Raw genomic sequence first — 20,181 nt, 5'->3', positions numbered from 1 at the left:
TCAGACTGTCAGGATCAGGGATGGAATTAAACCATCAGTCTTCAGTTTCCCGACATCTCTAAAGAGTAGACGACGTATCACTAGGCTATAAGGATTTGATAGCAAGTCAATGTCACCCTTTGCTGAAAATGTTTTTTTTGTGCGTGTGTTCTTTTTGAATGTTTAGGAATCAAAGATGTATTGTGTAATACACTGCGAGATGCTTAAACCTGTTCAAGTTGTTTTTAAGTATTTTCCTCCATTTTAGCAAGTGGTAACCATGACAACAAAACACTTCAGGTAGATCCAATCTTAGATTTGAACATTTTATGAGAATGATGATTGTGTGTATTTCAAATTCTGTATATGTACACACAATTGTATATTTGAATGTGTATATTTCACAGCTATAAAAATATAAAAGCAGGTGTTTGATGTTTGTTTACATTTGTCTTTTTTGTCAGTAGTTTTTGTTTGTGAAATTACTGATTTTTGAAAAGGAAACCTATAATTGTCAATTTCACTGTTAAAGGATATGTTTCTCAATAAACATATATATTAATATAATATATATATATATTTCAGATTTATTTTGGGGCTTTTTATGCCTTTATTTGGACAGGACAGTGAGGAGTATGACAGGAAGCGAGGCGGAGAAGAGGTGGGGAGAGGACTGGGAAATGACATCAGGCCAGACTTGAACCTGTGTCCCCGCGGCAGTGAAGGCTGTATATGGGGGACTTATCTCAATAAACATATTTGAAACTAAATATAGAACGCAGGCTGACTGCCAAGTGTCTCACTATTTGATTTGTAGGCTATTTGCAGATTTTGTTCCATTTTTTTTCTCAATGATGGTCAATTATTAGTTACTACCAAACAGCCATGACTACAAATGAACATACATTTCATTATTACTTTAAAAAGGTACACTACAAATGTGTGTTATGTCCAAGTTCATGCTCTCAATAAATACATCAAATTTTCTTCCTCCTGACTTTGTACCCCAACTGGAAAAGTTTAGGGTACCGTTATATTACTCTTCAGGGGTCACCTAATTTCCGGGGAAACATGTTCTGAACTTGGTTTTTAGCAGCCAAAGCAGTCTTTGCAATATTGATTAAAATACTACATGAGTTTGTGGTTCCAAGGTACCATTTCCCCCTCAAACTGCATATACCATAGGGGGCCACAAGGGGGCCACATTGCATCATCAAGTGCCAAAAGTGAGTCATGAAATGGTGTTTGGGGATAAGACTTCTGTCTGGATAAAGACATTCAAATAAATTATGATGGTCAATGATGAGCTGTTTAAAAACATGACATTCCTTTGGTAACAACAGCAGCAAATCCAATGTCACAAATATCTGGAAGCTGTAGAAACAATCACCAGTATTGGCTTTGGTTAACAGAACAGGTTAACAAAGAGGGAGGCGCCACATTTGATTGGCTGTTTGTTGTACAGGATTCTCACCTGTTCTCATTTGATTGGCTGTTTGTTGTACAGGATTCTCACCTGTTCTCATTTGATTGGCTGTTTGTTGTACAGGATTCTCACCTGTTCTCAAATGAAGATTGACACTAGGCTTACTCTTGTCATTCATATAACCATAGTAGTCAAAGCTTGCCATTCTATCATTCAAAAGTGGTTAGTGGTTTATAAATTATCAAATTAGAAATTAGATTTGTAAAGCATTGGGATACTACCTATACAATTTGTGCCTTTTGAAATGTAAGCACTTTGAGCTGCATTGTTTTGTATGAAAGGTGCTATACAAATAAAGTGTATTATTATTATTATTATTTATATGTTGAGGGGCTATCTGTAACATGACTTCTGCAACCTGCCACCATCCTTAGTGAGAATGAAAAATAGGCCTTGGAATTTGGGTATGCAATTCTAGGTGAAAATTGCCCGAAACATTGCCAAGATTTTAAGAGGGCGATTATATTTTGTGCCACTTTACAACCTATATGTTCTTAAAGGAGGGTTAGGGTTGGTTATAAGGGTTAATGCCTACTCAGAATAGTTCCCTTAGAAAACATGACAAGCTGAGCAACAGCAGCACCTGGCTACAACTCTGAAAAACAGTGCAATATGAACATACAATTTATTTGCATAACTTCATAGACATAGCTTTAGCAGTTTAACAGTTTAAAAGAAAGGTAGATTATCTCCCCAGGATGTGAAAGCAGAGCTGCCTCTCCTCCTTTCCTGTAAAGCCCTGCCATGCCACCCACCCATAAACCTGAGGCTGCCCAGTTCAACCCCAATAAAAACACACCATGTGCTGTACATAAGAGATAATTTAGATATGAAGGATTGCAGATTGCAGTACTATTAGAATGGGTTTGAGACATTTGATCAAGCCGCCTATCATTGAGATATGTGGCCCGTTGTAGATTACTTTGATTCATTTTCTGAAAATAGGGCTCACTATCTACTAACTAGGGTCCATGTCAGTCTGGCACAAGGAGGTCATGCACCCAGTACTGTTTCACAGTTGCCATGGCAGCTACACTCATTCCGCATGTGTAAAACTTATACTACTACGTTCCATGAGTGGTTCCCTTCAAAATGACATCAGATGCAAGTCTTGGTCGCTCTCCATTCGTCTGTAATCCTCAAGTTTGCCCAATATGAACAGGGAAAATAATAATTATGGAAAATAACCAAATAACACAAACATTTGTCATTGCTCTATTCCAACTTGAATATCTTTGACTAATTAACTTGAATCATTGTCAGGTGATGGCACATCCTCATGGGCACTCTGCTATGTAAAGCCTGACCCCTACAAATACATTTCCCACTTGCATCACAGTAATCTAAAACATTTATCAACATCTTTTAGACATTTTAGATAGCTTGTAAGGTCTGTAAGTGGTAATTCTTTATATTTTGAGGGGTTATCTGTTTACATGTCTTCTGCAACCTGCCATCATCCTATGGTGAGACTGAAAAATAGGCCTTGGAATTTGGGTATGCAATTCTAGGTGAAACTCACCCAACAATTCCAAGATTTTAAGAGGTTGATTATATTTTGTGCCCTCTTACAACCTAATACATGTTCTTAAAGGAGGTTGGTTATAAGGGTTAATGCCTACTCAGAATAGTTCCATCAGGTCTGCCTCAGTAAGAACATAAGAAACGTGACCAGCTGAGCAACAGCAGCACCTGACTACAACACTAAAAGGCTGTGCAATATGAACATTATTATATATTTGCCATTGACATTGCTTTGGCAGTTTAACAATTTGAAAGAATGGTAGATTTTCTCCCCAGAATGTGAAAGCAGAGCTGCCTCTCCTCCTTTCCTGTAAAGCCCTGTCATCCCACCCACCCATAAACCTGAGGCTGCCCAGTTCAACCCCAATAAAAACACACCATGTGCTGTAGATAAGAGCTCATTTAGATATGAAGGATTGCAGTTTGTAGTACTACTACAATGGGTTTGAGACATTTGATCAAGCCGACAGTCAATTGGATATGTGATCTGTTGCAGATTTTTTTTTTGAATTGCTTAGTATCATTTTGTGAAAATAGGGCTCACTATCTACTAACTAGGGTCCATGTCAGTCTGGCACAAGGAGGGCACACACCCAGTACTGTTGCACAGTTGCCATGGCAGCTACACTCATTCCTCATGTGTAAAACTTATACTAATACGTTCCTTGAGTGGTCCCCTTCAAAATGACATCAGATAAAAGTCTTGGTCCCACTCCATGTGTCTGTAATCCTCAATGTTGGGCAACATGCACATGGAAAATAATAATGATGGAAAATAATAAAAAATAACACAAACATTTGTCATTGCTCTATTCCAACTTGAATATCTTTAACTAATAAACTTGAATCATTTTCAGGTGATGGCACATCCTCATGGGCACTCTGCTATGTAAAGCCTGACCCCTAGAATTACATTTCCCACTGGCATCCAAGTAATCCAAAACATTTATAAACATCTTTCAGACATTTTAGATAGCATGTAAGGTCTGTAAATGGTAATTATTTTTATTTTGAGGGGTTATCTGTTTACATGACTTCTGCAACCTGCCATGATCCTATGGTGAGACTGAAACTAGGCCTTGGCATTTGGGTATGCAATTCTAGGCGAAACTCACCCAAAAATGCCAAGATTTTAATAAGTTGATTATATTTTGTGCCCCCTTACAACCTAATAAATGTTCTTCAAGGAGGCTGGTTATAATGGTTAATGCCTACTCAGAATAGTTCCATCAGGTCTGCCTCAGTGAGAACATAAGAAAACGTGACCAGTTGAGCAACAGCAGCACCTGGCTACAACACTAAAAGGCTGTGCAATATGAACATTATTATTCATTTGCATAACTTCATAGACATAGCTTTAGCAGTTTAACAGTTTGAAAGAAAGGTAGATTGTCTCCCCAGGATGTGAAAGCAGAGCTGCCTCTCCTCCTTTCCTGTAAAGCCCTGCCATGCCACCAACCCATAAATCTGTGGCTGCCCAGTTCAACCCCAATAAAAACACACCATGTGCTGTAGATAAGAGCCCATTTAGATATGAAGGATTGCCGTTTGAATGGGTTTGAGACATTTGATCAATTCGACAGTCAGTTGGATATGTGATCTGTTGCAGATTTTCTTTCAATTGCTTAGAATCATTATGTGAAAATAGGGCTCAGTATCTACTAACTAGGGTCCATGTCAGTCTGGCACAAGGAGGGCACACACCCAGTACTATTGCACAGTTGCCATGGCAGCTACACTCATTCATGATGTGTAAAACGTACTCTAGTACGTTCCTTGAGTGGTCTCCTTCAAAATGACATCAGATACAAGTCTTGGTCCCTCTCCGTTGGTCTGTAATTCTCAATGTTGCGCAACATGCACATGGAAAATAATAATTATGGAAAATAATAAAAAAAACACAAACATTTGTCATTGCTCTATTCCAACTTGAATATCTTTGACTAATTAACTTGAATCATTTTCAGGTGATGGCACATCCTCATGGGCACTCTGCTATGGAAAGCCTGACCCCTACAATTACATTTCCCACTTGCATCCAAGTAATGTACAGTAGCTCTAAAAAACTAATGAAGGAACCTCTACATTTTTGGAAGGTTATCAACATCTTTCAGACATTTTAGATAGCATGTAAGGTCTGTAAGTGGTAATTCTATATATTTTGAGGGGTTATCTGTTAACCCTTGTATGGTGTTCATTTTTTTGTTACTCAGAAGGTGTTGTGGGTCTGGTGGACCCGCTCGATTTTTGGGTGTTTAATTCAACACAATCAAACTATTTTATGGTAAAATACTCAACAGATATTTACTTAATTCCAATTAGAAGCAATATGAACAGCAAATATGGTTAATATTTTCCCTTTAACTTTGTTATATCACATTTATGAATTTAAGTGCTACCCGTTTTTTAATTATAATCAAGATATCAGTGGACAAATTTTAAACAAATTTACAAATGAAGCAATGTTTTCCATAACTATTTTATTTATGTGAATTTCATTTGAAATCAGGTCAGTTTCCATAGCACAACATGGGTGGATGGGGCACCAGCACTGTCCTCCTGAATCCTCCTAATGGTAGCTGCAGAGGCTGAGGTTCTTGGAACATGTTGTCTTCTCAGGATTTAAGGTTTCACCAGTGTCTTTCCCAGTTCCTCGAGAAAAAGCCTTATCCTCTGGAGCTTCCCTCTCTTCCACTCCGGGTTCAGTGCCATCCAGATGACAAAGGCGTTGTACGCCAAGATGTCCAATATGGTAAATAAAATCGCCAGTGGCCAGCGTAGGGTCCTCCTTTTACAGCTGTAAGCAGACACCAGCTTGTCTATGTTGTCCACCCCTCCTTTTGTGGCGTTATAATCCATGATGATCTCTGGTTTTTGATGCACCAGGCCAGAGATTCTCCCATCCCAGTGCAGTGTACTCATGAGTATCACATTCCTGCGTTTCTTTGGCACATAGGATACCAGGGACGTGTAGGATACCAGGGACGTGTTAGCCGTGTACACAAACTTGGAAGAGTTGACAGGCCTGTTCTTTGTAGGCAGCAGTTGGGGTGGGAGCTCAGACCTGTTTTTCCTTATCTTTCCACCATGGTCAGCTCCTGTCCCAGCTTGTACGATGTAAAAAAAATTGTAGCATGTGATGTTGTGTCTGAGTCCCTGAGCCATGTCCAGGACAACTCTCATTCCTTGATTTTTCTCAGGGCGTCCTCATCAGGTTACCCTATGTAGACTTGTAAGTTCCAAGCATATGAGGAAGTCACATCACAGGCAGCCCAGATCTTTATACCATATTTTGCAAGTTTAGATGGTATATAATGTCTAAAGGGGCAGCGGCCCCTAAATGGCATCAGCGGCAGGGGCAGAAACACAAAACTCTTACTCACACTTACTCACACACTCACTCAAACACACACACACACACTTAGCCTACATACACACAAGGCCCACATACACACAAACACACATAAGCGTGCGCGCACACACACAAACACACACACACACACACACACACACTTACAGCAGGCCCACTCACATACACGTGCGCGACAACACACACACACACACACACACACACACACACACACACATACAGCAGACCCAGACAGGAGGAGAACAGACTTTAGGTACACAGAACCTACAATTTCCACACTTTTATTTGCCCCGAACACCCTGTATGTAATACAAATGTACATCAAGACCAAGATGGCGGCGCGTGAACAACGCGAGGCTCAGTGTCTCTCCAGAATTTGCAAAATAGTAGTTTTCTGCCTATTTGTTTCGAGTCTGTTCACTCAGAACAGTCTTGCGAATATCTCATATAGCCTTCAGCAACTTTTGGATATCGAATCATGGGATTTCGACCACTTTATCAACGGTCTCAGGCTCATTCCAGAGATCTCCAAGACAGCGGTAGCTGTAAGTAGACGATGGGTTGACTCAAAAACGATCCGCATACGGATGTAATTCTAGAATGTTGATTGGTTAAGATGAGTTACCAGGCAGGAACTGGCTATTAGCAGGACCTCTATTTTTTCGCTGAGCTACAACGTCGTTTGCCTGACTTTTAAACGATCGTTTTATTTTTTTATTTTAATTATGTGAAGTTATAAGTTTTAATACTCAACTGTTTTGTTAACCGAATTTTTACGAAGTCATACGGCTAAACAAACAACCGACTTGTTCACCGAACTTTTCAACCGTGGAAAATACATAGCAGCAAGCTAACGTAGCTAAACGATGCGTTAGCTTAGCCTGGTAGTCAACCTGTTGACATCCTATCTTGGTCGCATCGGGTTTAATTAATTAATAAACACGTCTCTTACCTTGAACGTCTACTCCTCATGTCACGAAGTTGCTACACTAACTGTATGTAACACTATGCACAAATGCAAAATATATCCAAGACAATATAGCATATCAATGCAGCAACCTAGAAATGCTAAGCCCCCTGAACTCCTATGCATACTACAGGTTATTGAAATCAGTTTCCGAGAATGGCAAACAACAAATATGTTTGCGAAGAAAAGAGCAACCTTCCTCGCAATTTGTTTGTAATGTTAGTTACAACCAGTCAACAGTTTTACAGAGGTATAGAAAACATTGGTGATAGAAACTAGGTTCTAAAAAAGGTTCCCAATTAACGTCTTTGAAACCAATCTATTTATTTAGTGACATAATCTTGACAGTGTCACATAACTGCTCTGAACTTTGACTGACAGCTGAGTACTTACACATTACAGCCATCAGTAGAGCTAGCAATAAATACATTTTCCAAACCAAGTGCAGTAATTACACTAGGGTGCAGATGTATATGCACACACATGATAAACAACATCTGAACGAATTTAAATACAATTCAATAGCAAACATTGAAAAAACTATGACAGTGTATGTTTTTTTTTATTATTTGATGCAAGACATTCAGTGTCGGGTGATTGCAGGGAGATAGGTGCCTGTCTTCAGGTGCAGTGTCTTGTATGCTGTGGTCAGTCTAAATTAATTGAGTCTTGATGTGTTCCATTCAGTAGACCTGTGGAAATATACTGCAAAGCATATACTTGTTTTAAAAACATGATTACTAACACCATTCAAAACAAGACCTGTTTAGTTGAAAGCCCACTCACCACGTCAAGGTACAGGTTATGGGTGGGGTGTTAGTGAGACAGGACAAGACAAGACAAGGTGTAGGAGCCATTTCTATCCACCTTTTAGTTAGGTTTATTTTAATGTTACTTATTTTAGCCACTTGGGCGAGTATTGCACTGGGTGTGGCTCGTCACAGGAAATTGGGTATATCTACAGGTGTGATTACTCAATTAGGGAAAGGTGTGGATGGCGGGGAACACACGCCGTCCACACTGAGGCTTATAGGATAGCCTCCACACAAGGTTAATGAAAAAGAAAAGGATGCTTAGATACTTTTAAATAACAAATGTGTATAACAGACATATGTGACAGACATACAAACTTCACAGGGACATACATAGAACATGGTATACATATAACATACATTTAAAGGGGAAAATGGAGAGAGAACCAAACTTACCTGTCCCCTTACAAAAAACAGTAAATACAACCTGTGACGCACGTCTAACCCCAGGTGTGCGCTGACAGATTGCACGCCGCACTTGGGAACCGTAAAGGACTTCCTACAAGCGCAACGCACGCACTGCTCGCTGACCGCACCTGTAAGACAGTAAAAACAAGGCACATCTTTCTAACCCCAGGTGTGCGCTAACCACACCTGTAAGACAAAGTCTAACCCATGTGACCGGTGACAGAAGCAAGGCATGTCTAACTCCAAGTGACTGGCATTGACTAGGGAACGCCAGCAGCAGGGCACAACTTTACCTTATCTAACCAAACCTGTAAAGCTACAGTACGACGCATTTAACCCCAGGTGTCCGCTGACCGAACCTGTAAAGCTACAGTACGACGCATTTAACCCCAGGTGTCCGCTGACCAAACCTATAAAGCTACAGTACAACGCATTTAACCCCAGGTGTCCGCTGACCAAACCTATAAAGCTACAGTACAACGCATTTAACCCCAGCCTAGCCATGACCCACTTGGAGAACAAATCAGTAAAACTTATGATATGGATGTAACCCTTGGATGTCGTTTTGAGCGGCCCAATTAAATCAACTCCCATGACCTGCCCGGGACCCTGGACCTTAATAGGGTGTAGAGTAGGTGCTACAGTCTTAATTCTGTCATGCCTCTGACATGGCTCACAGGAACCAACCCAATCCTCTACATCCTTTTTCAAAGTCAGCCAATAAAAATGCTGCACTGCCTTCTGTGCAGTCTTCTGTACACCAGGGTGCTCTCCAGTGGCTGCACTGTCATGGCACTCATACAGTACCCTGTCCCTCTCCTCAGGGGTACGTACAACCAGACGTCTCTTACCTGAATTAACATAGTACAACATACCCATATCTAACACATACTGCTTTGCTGCTCTACCGACAGAAGACATCTGTATCCTACTACTTCCTAGTTGGTGGGAACCATTTGCAAGGTAATAAAATATAGCGTCCAGACGTGCAAAACTCTCCATCTCTCAAGGATGTCTAAATATAACACAATATGTCACTTACACTTCACAAACACACAAAACACAACGTAGCACACTGTCACAAACGAGAAGAGGGAGAGAGAACATGACAGCATTAGTTTGATGAACACATAGAAAGTCTGTAAATGTACATGTACATAAAAACATGAGATTTAAATCCCTGATCGCTGCATTTAACGTGCTAAATGTCATCCATAAAGTTTTGGCGCGCAGCGCAACCTAGCGCTTTATTTTCCCTCAGTCACTGCCCACAACTGTTTGACAGCAGGCTATGCTACAATGTACAATGTCATTAACACATCGTGAAAAAGAGCAAAAACATCGAAACTATTGCAATAGCACCGGGAGATTTAAATCCCTGATCGCTGCATTTAACGTGACTGATTCGTGCCAAATGCGCACTGACCAGAAGCGTTTGACAGCAGGCTATGCTACTGTGGGCTAACATTACTTGTAAGAAAAATGTCACAAAATTAAAAGTGAAGGTCCTCTATTTAATAGCATGGTAACTAAGCATATAGCACTACTAAAGGGAAGGCTCGCTGTTGGCGACTTGTAACATTACCTGAGGTTATTTGTAATGCAAGTAAATCAATTTACCTTAGCTGGATGGGGATGTGTAATCTGCTGATGAAGTTTAGGTAACTTCAACAGAGGCTTTTGTCTTCAAAAAGGATCTTTTGTCTTCAGGTCTTGAAGTTTTCAAGTCTTCCAAACTTAGTCAGCTTGCATAAATGACTGTCATTTAAGCTAACCAATGAACTATTCTTTACAAAAACCCACCGATTGTGGATGTATGTGTGTTTGTAAGAGTGCTAGCTTGAGCTAACCAAACACAGTACAGTAGCTAGTTAGCTATCGTAGCCATGTCAGCCTATGTAAGATACTGTAATTTAAGCTAACCAATTAAATAACTTTCACACAAAAAACCCATCGATTATGTGTGTTTGTGATGTGCAACATATATCCTTTATCAATCACTCTCAGTTTATGTTATTTAACGCTACAGATTACACCTAACACACGTGTAATTCAGTTGCTATTAATGTTGAACAGCAACGTTAAACGTGACACCACATTAAATGTCAGGCAAACGACGTTGCAGCTCAGCGGGAAAAGTAGAGGTCCTGGTATTAGCCAATCAAATAAATGGTGTTTTCCGTTCCTGCCTGGTAACTCATCTTAACCAATCAACATTCTAGAATTACATCCGTATGCGGATCGTTTTTGAGTCAACCCATCGTCTACTTACAGTAGCTACCAACCCGGCTACGCCGCCCGGAAGTGCTCACAGGCGGCATCGAGACCGTAAACAAAGGCGGGGGAAGCGAGGAGGGCTACGAGCTAGGCTAAAGCTAACTCCTCACCGGCTTTCTCTACCCAGCATTTTCCTCGCCAATGTTCGGTCTCTGGCGAATAAAATGGATGAACTGCGGCTGCGGATCACCACTCATAAATAGGGTTGGGTACCGAGAACCGGTACCAATATGGAACCGGTTCCAATACAACCGGTACCTACCCGGACCGAAATGCAACGCAGATTTCGGTGCTTCATTTCGGTGCCTGAGCCAATTGAAAACGGTTGCTAGGCAGATTCCGCGGGGCACATGTAAAACTGCCCCAGCTCCCAATGTAAACTTTGTCCTGTGTCGCTCACGCTCATTGGTGTTTTCATAGCAACAGTCTTATGACTGTGAAGCGCAGGCACGCACAAACAGAACTAGCCATCAACCTTTTAACAGAGAAAATACCGAAAGGTAAACGGTCAAAAGTGTGGCTGTATTTCGCACCAAAATATTCAAACATCGCGACCTGCAGCAAATGCAACAAAACAATTGCGTGAAAAGAGTGGAGAGAAGGCAAAGAGTCAACGGCAGATCAGCAACCGAAGACTGAAAAATAAACGGAGATGACAGCTTAATTTAACCTACGGTAGTCTCTTAAAGGGGCAGTACACATTTTCTCGTACTCAGTGTGTTCAAGTAACAAGATTAACTATAAACAAGATAGAAAAGATAGGTATAAACAAATCATAAAATGGTGAAATTTCATGAAATAAATGCAAACAAAATAATACATTTTTGACTCCAAAGGCAAATATGCTCATATTTTTGCAAAAGAAGTTTGAAGCTGTTTTTTTTATTTATTTATATTTATTTAAGTATACTATTAACTGTTGTTTACAGTTAATATAATGTTCATAGTTTGAAGTTAAAAAGTTTGAAGCCAAGTGTTTTGTATGTATTTATATTTATAATATACTTTAAACAGTTAATATATTGTTCAATTTGAAGAAAAAAAATTGAATTGAACAAAAGAATTGCTAAAGTATTGAAGCTGTAGTGTGTGTACAGAGTGTGTGTGTGTGTTTTGTATTTATTTGTATTTATTTAAGTATAGTCTAAACTTTTGTTAACAGTTCATATATTATTTAAGTTTTAAGTTAAAAGGTGTTTTGTATTTATTTATATATATAATCTACTTTAAACAGTTCATATATTTGGCAATAAAGCCTTTCTTAAATGTCGTCAATCGTAAACATTTTTTTATTTTTTATAAAAGTATCGGTTCCGGCACCGTTTAGGCACCGGTATCGTTTTAAAAGTATCGGTTATGTACCGGTATCGGATAAAAACCAAACGATACCCATCCCTACTCATAAATGGATTATAGACTGCAACGTCATGATTTTCACAGAAACATGGCTCAACAGCGGCGTTCCCGATAGCGCCATCGAGCTAACGGGGCGCTACATCCTCCGGGCAGATAGAACAACAGAGGACTCCGGTAAGACCAGAGGCGGTGGACTATGCATCTATGTAAACAATGCTTGGTGTACGGACACTGCTATCATCGAGAGTCACTGCTCTGCTAACCTTGAGTATCTCATGGTTAGGTGTAGACCGTTCTATCTGCCCAGGGAGTTTACATCTACTGTTGTGACTGCAGCTTATATCCCCCCGGATGCCAATGCTAAACTGGCAATGAAAGAACTTCATACTGCGATTAGCAAGTAACAGACTTTACATCCAGAGGCAGCCTTTATTGTTGCGGGTGACTTTAACCACTCTAACCTGAAGACTGTACTCCCCAAATTTCACCAACATGTCTCCTCCCCCACGAGAGGAGACAAGACCTTGGACAAGGTCTATACCAACATGGCTGATGCCTACAAGGCAGCCCCCCTCCCCCACCTAGGACAGTCTGACCACCTCTCTTTGTTCCTTCTCCCAAAATACACACCACTCATCAAACGTGTGAAACCCACAGTGAGGACAGTCAAAGTGTGGCCAGAGGGAGCAGACGCTGCACTACAGCTTCGGTTCGAACACAGGGACTGGAGTGTGTTTGCCACTCAGGCCACACTGGACTCCCACACGGACATTGACTCATATGCCTCTTCCGTTCTTGACTGCATCAACACCAACATCGACAGTGTCACCACACTTAAACGAATCACTACCCCCCAACCAGAAGCCATGGATGAACAAAGAGGTCTGCCTACTGCTGAAGGCACGAGACACCGCTTTCAGAACAGGTGATGCTCAGGCCTACAGTTCATCCAGGGCTGACCTGAAGAGGGGCATCAAACAGGCCAAGCACTGCCACAAGCTAAGGATCGAGGAGCACTTCAAGAACAACTCCGACCCCCGACGCATGTGGCAAGGCATCCAGGCCATAACAGACTACAAACCTACCAACACCACCCCCCAAAACAGTGATGCCTCCTTCCCTGACGAGCTTAACAGCTTTTATGCACGCTTCGACAGGGACAACCAGGAGGCTGCCATCAAGGCTGTGCTCACTTCAGACCACCAGCCCCTCACACTCTCCTCCTCCGACGTGTGTGCTGCACTGAGCCGGATTAATGCACGTAAGGCTGCTGGCCCTGATGGCGTCCCCGGACGCGTGCTCAGGGCCTGTGCTGGGCAGCTAGCTGAGGTCTTGACTGACATATTCAACCTGTCACTAGCCCAAGCTACTGTCCCCACGTGCTTTAAAACCACCTCTATCGTGCCAGTGCCAAAACACTCCACCGCAGTGAGCCTAAATGACTTCCGCCCAGTTACACTCACTCCAACCATCATGAAGTGCTTCGAGAGGCTGGTCCTGGCTCACCTCAAAACCTGCCTACCACCCACACTGGACCCCTTCCAATTCGCCTACCGCAAGAACAGGAGTACGGAGGATGCCATCTCCACGGCATTACACTCCGCCCTTTCTCACCTGGACAATAACAACAGCTATGTGAGGATGCTGTTCATAGACTTCAGTTCAGCTTTCAACACTGTCATCCCCTCCAAACTAATCACGAAACTCAGTCACCTGGGTATCAACACTTCCCTCTGTAACTGGATACTGGACTTCCTATCCAACAGACCCCAGTCTGTTAGGGTAGAGAACCACACCTCCTCAACCCTCATCCTGAACACCGGCGTGCCACAGGGCTGTGTGCTAAGTCCTCTCCTCTACTCCCTCTTCACCTACGACTGCACACCTGTACATGGTTCTAATACCATTGTCAAGTTTGCAGACGACACAACGGTGATTGGCCTCATCAGTGACAACGATAGGTCGGCCTACAGAGAAGAGGTCCAGCACCTGGCGGTGTGGTGCGCCGACAACAACCTGGCTCTCCTGGGTGTCCACATCTCTGAGGACCTCTCTTGGACCCTCAACACCTCATCCCTAGTCAAGAAGGCACACCAGCGTCTCTTTTTCCTGAAGAGACTGAAGAAGGCCCATCTGTCTCCTCAGATTCTGGAGAATTTCTACCGCTGTACCATCGAGAGCATCCTTACAAACTGCATCTCAGTATGGTATGGCAGCTGCTCTGTTGCCGACCGAAAAAGACTGCAGAGGGTGGTGAAAACTGCCCAACGCATCACAGGTTCCTCACTCCCCACCATTGAGGCTGTCCAGAGCAAGAGATGTCTGCGGAGGGCGTGCAGCATCGTCAAAAACAGCTCACATCCCAGCCACAGACTGTTTGCCCTCCTCCCCTCTGGGAGGCGCTACAGGGTCCTCCGTTCCCGGACCAGCAGGTTCAGGAACAGCTTCATCCCTGCGGCTGTCACCATACTGAACTCTGCACCACGCTGATAGCCCCCCCCCACCCCCACACACACCTCCCCCTGTGACTGTACCTCCCCCTGGCTTGACTGCCACACACATTTGCACTGTACTCTATCTAAAAATGTGTAGGGGGGGGGTTACGGTGTGCGGTCAATGAAAATTTGGTCTGATATATGTTCTTCGCAGAAAATGAGCCAAAGCCAATGAGTCTGAGTTTGAAAAAATTATTAATCATATTATTTTTGTTTGGATAAAAAATGAAAACGGGTCCCACAGACCCGAATACCATACAAGGGTTAACATGACTTCTGCAACCTGCCACCATCCTATGGTGAGACTGAAAAATAAATAGGCCTTGGAATTTGAGTATTGCCAAAGAAATGCCAAGATTTTAAGAGGTTGATTATATTTTGTATCACTTTACAACCTAATAAATGTTCTTAAAGGAGGCTGGTTATAATGGTTAATGCCTACTCAGAAATAGTTCCATCAGGTCTGCCTCAGTAAGAACATAACAAGACGTGACAAGCTGAGCAACAGCAGCACCTGGCTACAACACTAAAAAGCTGTGCAATATGAACATTATTATTTATTTGCATAACTTCATAGACATTGCTTTAGCAGTTTAACAGTTTGAAAGAAAGGTAGATTATCTCCCCAGGATGTGAAAGCAGAGCTGCCTCTCCTCCTTTCCTGTAAAGCCCTGTCATGCCACCCACCCATAAACCCGAGGCTGCCCAGTTCAACCCCAATAAAAACACACCATGTGATGTAGATAAGAGCTCATTTAGATATGAAGGATTGCAGTACTCTTAGAATGGGTTTGAGACCTTTGATCAAGCTGACTGTCATTGAGATATGTGGCCCGTTGCAGATTACTTGGAACCATTTTGTGAAAATGACTAATCAGTTACTAATGTCCAGCAATTGTGGAAACACAAAAACACAGTAATCCTTATGCAGAGGTGGGAAGAGTAAGCAAAAGCTGTACTCAAGTACAAGTATTTTACTATATAATAATAATGACTTAAGTAGAAGTAAAAGTGCCCATCAAAATAAATACTTGAGCAAGACACTGAACCCCTAATTGCTCCTGATGTGCAGTGTGCCATCAGTGTAAATGCAAAAATGTAAAATGTGTATACATTGTAAGTCGCACATATGTAAGTCGCTTTGGATAAAAGCGTCTGCTAAATGACTAAATGTAATGTAAATGTAGACAGAGTAAAAATGCATCTCATAAAATGACCTCTCAAGTAGAGAGTCTATTATGCAGGTCATCCAGGCAAAAACGGGCCTCTCTTGATCCATGCTTCCAAACTAAATCATTCTGAAGGTGTCCCCTTTTGTCTATTTGGTATCCAAACCAGACAAGTGGGATTGAAATCATTATTATGCCATTGTGTAAATATTCTTCTATATATTTCAATTACCCGTATAACTCTGCTGAGTGGCCCACCTGAGTAACTGTAACGCCCCTCCACACCCCTCCTGGCTTTGCAGTGGCAGTGCAACAGTCTTTGGGTGGTGAATGGGCGTAATTAGCTTGATTGTCACACACCTGAGGAGGTGTTTTGAATGTGTTTGCTCACAGTTTTTAAAACAACGTGATTGCATTTGAAAAGTGTGCTGGAGTATGGATAAAAATAATTCTTGGATTTGGGAAATTGTGGTCATTGAATGCATTTAGTCTGAAATCAATGAAAAAAGATTCAGTTTGGTCCTCAAATACTTGTTTCGCTTATTGTGTGAAACGTTTTGACAGTGTGACTTCAGTTTTGAACAATTCATGTTTGCAATCGATATCATAGTTGTCACATTTTCACATAGAATGTCTCCAAGTTACTGACTGACTACAATAACGGGGTTTTTACATTGTACAGTGTCTATTTCTCGGTAACTTTTAAAAAGTCTCAGCAAAAAAAGTCAAACAGACAACTTTTTAGCTTTGCGCTCTTGAGACGTGATCATAAACGCAATCTGATTAGTTAGAGCCTGTGATTTTGTATTTGCATGAAAGGCGATTTGATCAAATATATGAGGAAATAGGGGGAGAGTTGGAGATGGCGGGGTTCACGCGTGCAGCAGGTGAATGTTTATGGTCTCATTAGCGCTGCCCCGTATAACTCTGCTGAGTGGCCCACCTGAGTAACTGTTACGCCCCTCTACACCCCTACTGGCTTTGCAGTGGCAGTGCAACAATCTTTGGGTGGTGAATGGGCGTAATCAGCTTGATTGTCCACACCTAAAAGCCATGCTGTTTGCCCTCAGAGGAGGCTTGCATTCCCACCATGCTTTGGAGGCTGGTGAACACCATGCTGGTGTTTTGCAGACACCATTTTAGCCACTACTCTTAAGTGATATATATATAAATACTTTATTTTCATACAACTCTGTGGTCTGGCTCTTCATTTGTTGCGGCTCAAGAGCCGGGTCGTAACAGTAACTCTCTTTTTTTCAATATTATCCCTCTTCACTCTCTCTTTTTCTCACTATCCATAACCACTCTTGTTCACTCTCCTTTCATCTACTGTAGTTTCCCAAAACTGTCGGACCAACAGAGTACTATGTAAGTTTGAACCAGGTTAGTAAGTAGTTCGAACTAACGTGGCTAATGACGAAGTTAACCGACACATTTGTGCTGCCACGGGTGTTTACTACCTCAACATCAACCATTTAAGACAGAAACTACAATTATGTCTCTCAACTGACAATTTACGAACGCTATTACTCTGTACATTATCCCAACAGCATATCAAAATAATTACAAGTCAATTAGACTGATGTGTAGTGCGAGTGAGAGACTGTCATGCTCGCACTGTGGGCTCCCTGTGTCTGTGTAGCTCTATTCCCCCCCTCCTTTCTCTGCTCCTCTCTTTAGCTTATCCTCTCTGCCCTCTGCCTCTCGTATCAGCGGCACCTGACCAGCCCTCACTGGCTTCACTTGACACTGATGAGGGCATTTCATAATTGAGTTCTGCATTGGACTGCAACAAGGAACAACAGTAGTTTGTTCAGTAAGTCATAGTTTGTATGCATTGCAACTGCATAGTTCCAACTATGTAACTTGGTAACGTTGTTAGCAATTATGTTTTGGGGAAAAGTACCCCTGACTGTCCTAGTCTGCCAAATAGTTTTAGATGTATTAAAAGTAATTATGACAAATTCATGACTTACACCAACAAATTGTACACACTGACATATTTTGCGTACTCATGGTCAAAGGAGTATCATAACAAAAACATGAACATGTTGTAAACACTGAATATGAAATATGAAAGAAAACATTCACTGAACTTAAGAAAACAATCTTACGGTTAATGGTTAACTTTCACTTTTGATCTTTGAGCAGGATGTAAACTCAGATGATAAAGAGTAGGCAAACAGGCAGACAGACGTCATTTCAGGCTGTGAAAATGGCTGAGAAGCAGCAACTTGTTAAGTATCTGTGCTGCTATGTTTGCTCTGAGACTTTTAAGTACCCAGTGTCTCTTTGCTGTAATCACAGCTTTTGTCGGGCGTGTCTTTTTAAGTTCTGGGAACAAGCAGGGAACAATAACTGTCCCGTCTGTAAGAGAAAGTCATCTAAGGACCACCCAGGGATTAATTACTCCTTGAAGGAACTGGCTGACTCCTTTGCTGGACAACTTAAACAGGATAAAACCCCAGATGAGAGAAAGGAGGTGATGTGCAGCAAACACACTAAAGCACCAACCTGGTTGGTAAGACAGCAAAAGGTAAGACAGCAAAAGTCTCAAAGTAAAAATATAGGATTATAATTTTAGCTATTGGAATAGAATTAGAACCTGGAATGTGGTAGATGTCAGGAGTGAGTACAAGGAGTACATTGAACAACTGGTGAAATATCTGTTTTAATGTGCTCAGTAGCATGTCTCATTGCAGAAACATATTTTCCAAGGATTCGGTTAGCTAATGTCATGGAACGACCTTGGTGGATTTACAGAGTTATTACAGTGCATGAAATGCCCTGTATTGTTGTTATTGGGCTTCTTATACTTCTTCTTATTATTATTATTACAGTGCATGAAATGCCCTGTATTGTTATTCCTACATTTCTTATACTTCTTCTTCTTATTCTTTTTACCGACTTCTGCGCTTCATTCAGCTCGAACCGCTCAACCTGTGAACCGTATCCTGCCAGTAAACATTTATTCTGGATTCCACTACTGGATTCTGAGTCGTGTGTTTGAGTTCTGCACATCACCCTCAATTCGTAACACTGTGAGAGTAATTCTCTCATAGGCCGTGTCTGTTCATAAAGAGTTACTGACATAAGGAGAACATGAAGCAGGGGCGGCTTGTCCATAAGGGCGATTGGGGCGACGCACTGCCTATGGGAAAAGGAAAAAAAAAATCATGATGTATAAATGCAATTTCGCAAAGTCGCTTTGGATAAAAGCGTCTGCTAAATGACTAAATGTAAATGTAAATGTTATATTTTTTTCTGTCGGATTCTACCACTAGACCGTCTGATCTGCCTTTGAATGTCATTGTCCAATCAGGTAACATCCAGGCTGTCAGGCAAAAGTCGCGCTTCAAATGGCCCCGCCCCTTCTGGGCGATTTGGGGCGAAATGAAAATCGCCCCAGACCTCTCCCATTGACTCTGGATGTTAAATCCATTTTTTTCACAAAACAGGGCTCTCAATGCATTCTCTCTGGCTTCGAGGAGGGCTCGTCCCTGTCGCTACACGACATATAGTAGTCCCTCACATTGCGCATGCTCAGACACAAACGGTTTATGGCATAAGGCTCAACATAATCGCGCATGCTCAGACAACAAAACGGTTTACAGCATAAGGCTCAACATCAACATCAACATATCTGGCTTGTCTTAACGCATAATGTAGGTTTATTTAACGTAATATTTAATAATGTTGTAAACGGTTTAAACGTCAACATATGGGGCTTGTCTTAACGCATAATGTGGGTATATTTAATGTTATATTTAATTATGTTGTAAACGGCTAACAGCATTCATTCAACAGGTTTCTACAAAGGGAGGGAAATCCTACATCCAAGAATTGGAACGAAAGAAAATCGCGGTTGTGAAGTGGCTAACGCAGTCTGTATTTTCTATATACCACTGTCACTTTTCATAGGTTTTACAGTGTGTTTCACAGTTCGCTTCTTGCACTAACACTGAATCATTTTTTATGTGATGACTTATTTTGCTTTTGTAAGCCAATACTTTAAAGCAGTGGCGGCGCCAGACATTTTTTTCTGCAGGTGCTATGGGGGAGCTCAGCGTTTTAGTGAGGGTGCTATGAAATGAGGATGATAGCCTATGTGTCACATGGTTCTCTACTACAACTTTACATGTTTGCTTTCTGAAGCGTCTTTGGGGTCCATGAAAAGCGCCTAACAAACCGATTGTATTATTATTATCTAGGCTTCTTCCCGACAGACGCGCACATCTGCGACGGTCACTGATAAAAGGCATACAGCATGTTATAGAGTCCGCAATCCCAAATACCTAACTTACTTTAAAACACTTGTGGTAGTGAGGATTAAAGTTG

This window comes from Clupea harengus, chromosome 14 (assembly GCF_900700415.2).
Source record: "Clupea harengus chromosome 14, Ch_v2.0.2, whole genome shotgun sequence".
Classification (NCBI taxonomy): Eukaryota; Metazoa; Chordata; class Actinopteri; order Clupeiformes; family Clupeidae; genus Clupea; species Clupea harengus.
The sequence above is the reverse complement of the archived record's forward strand: the minus strand, read 5'-3'. Positions refer to the sequence as shown.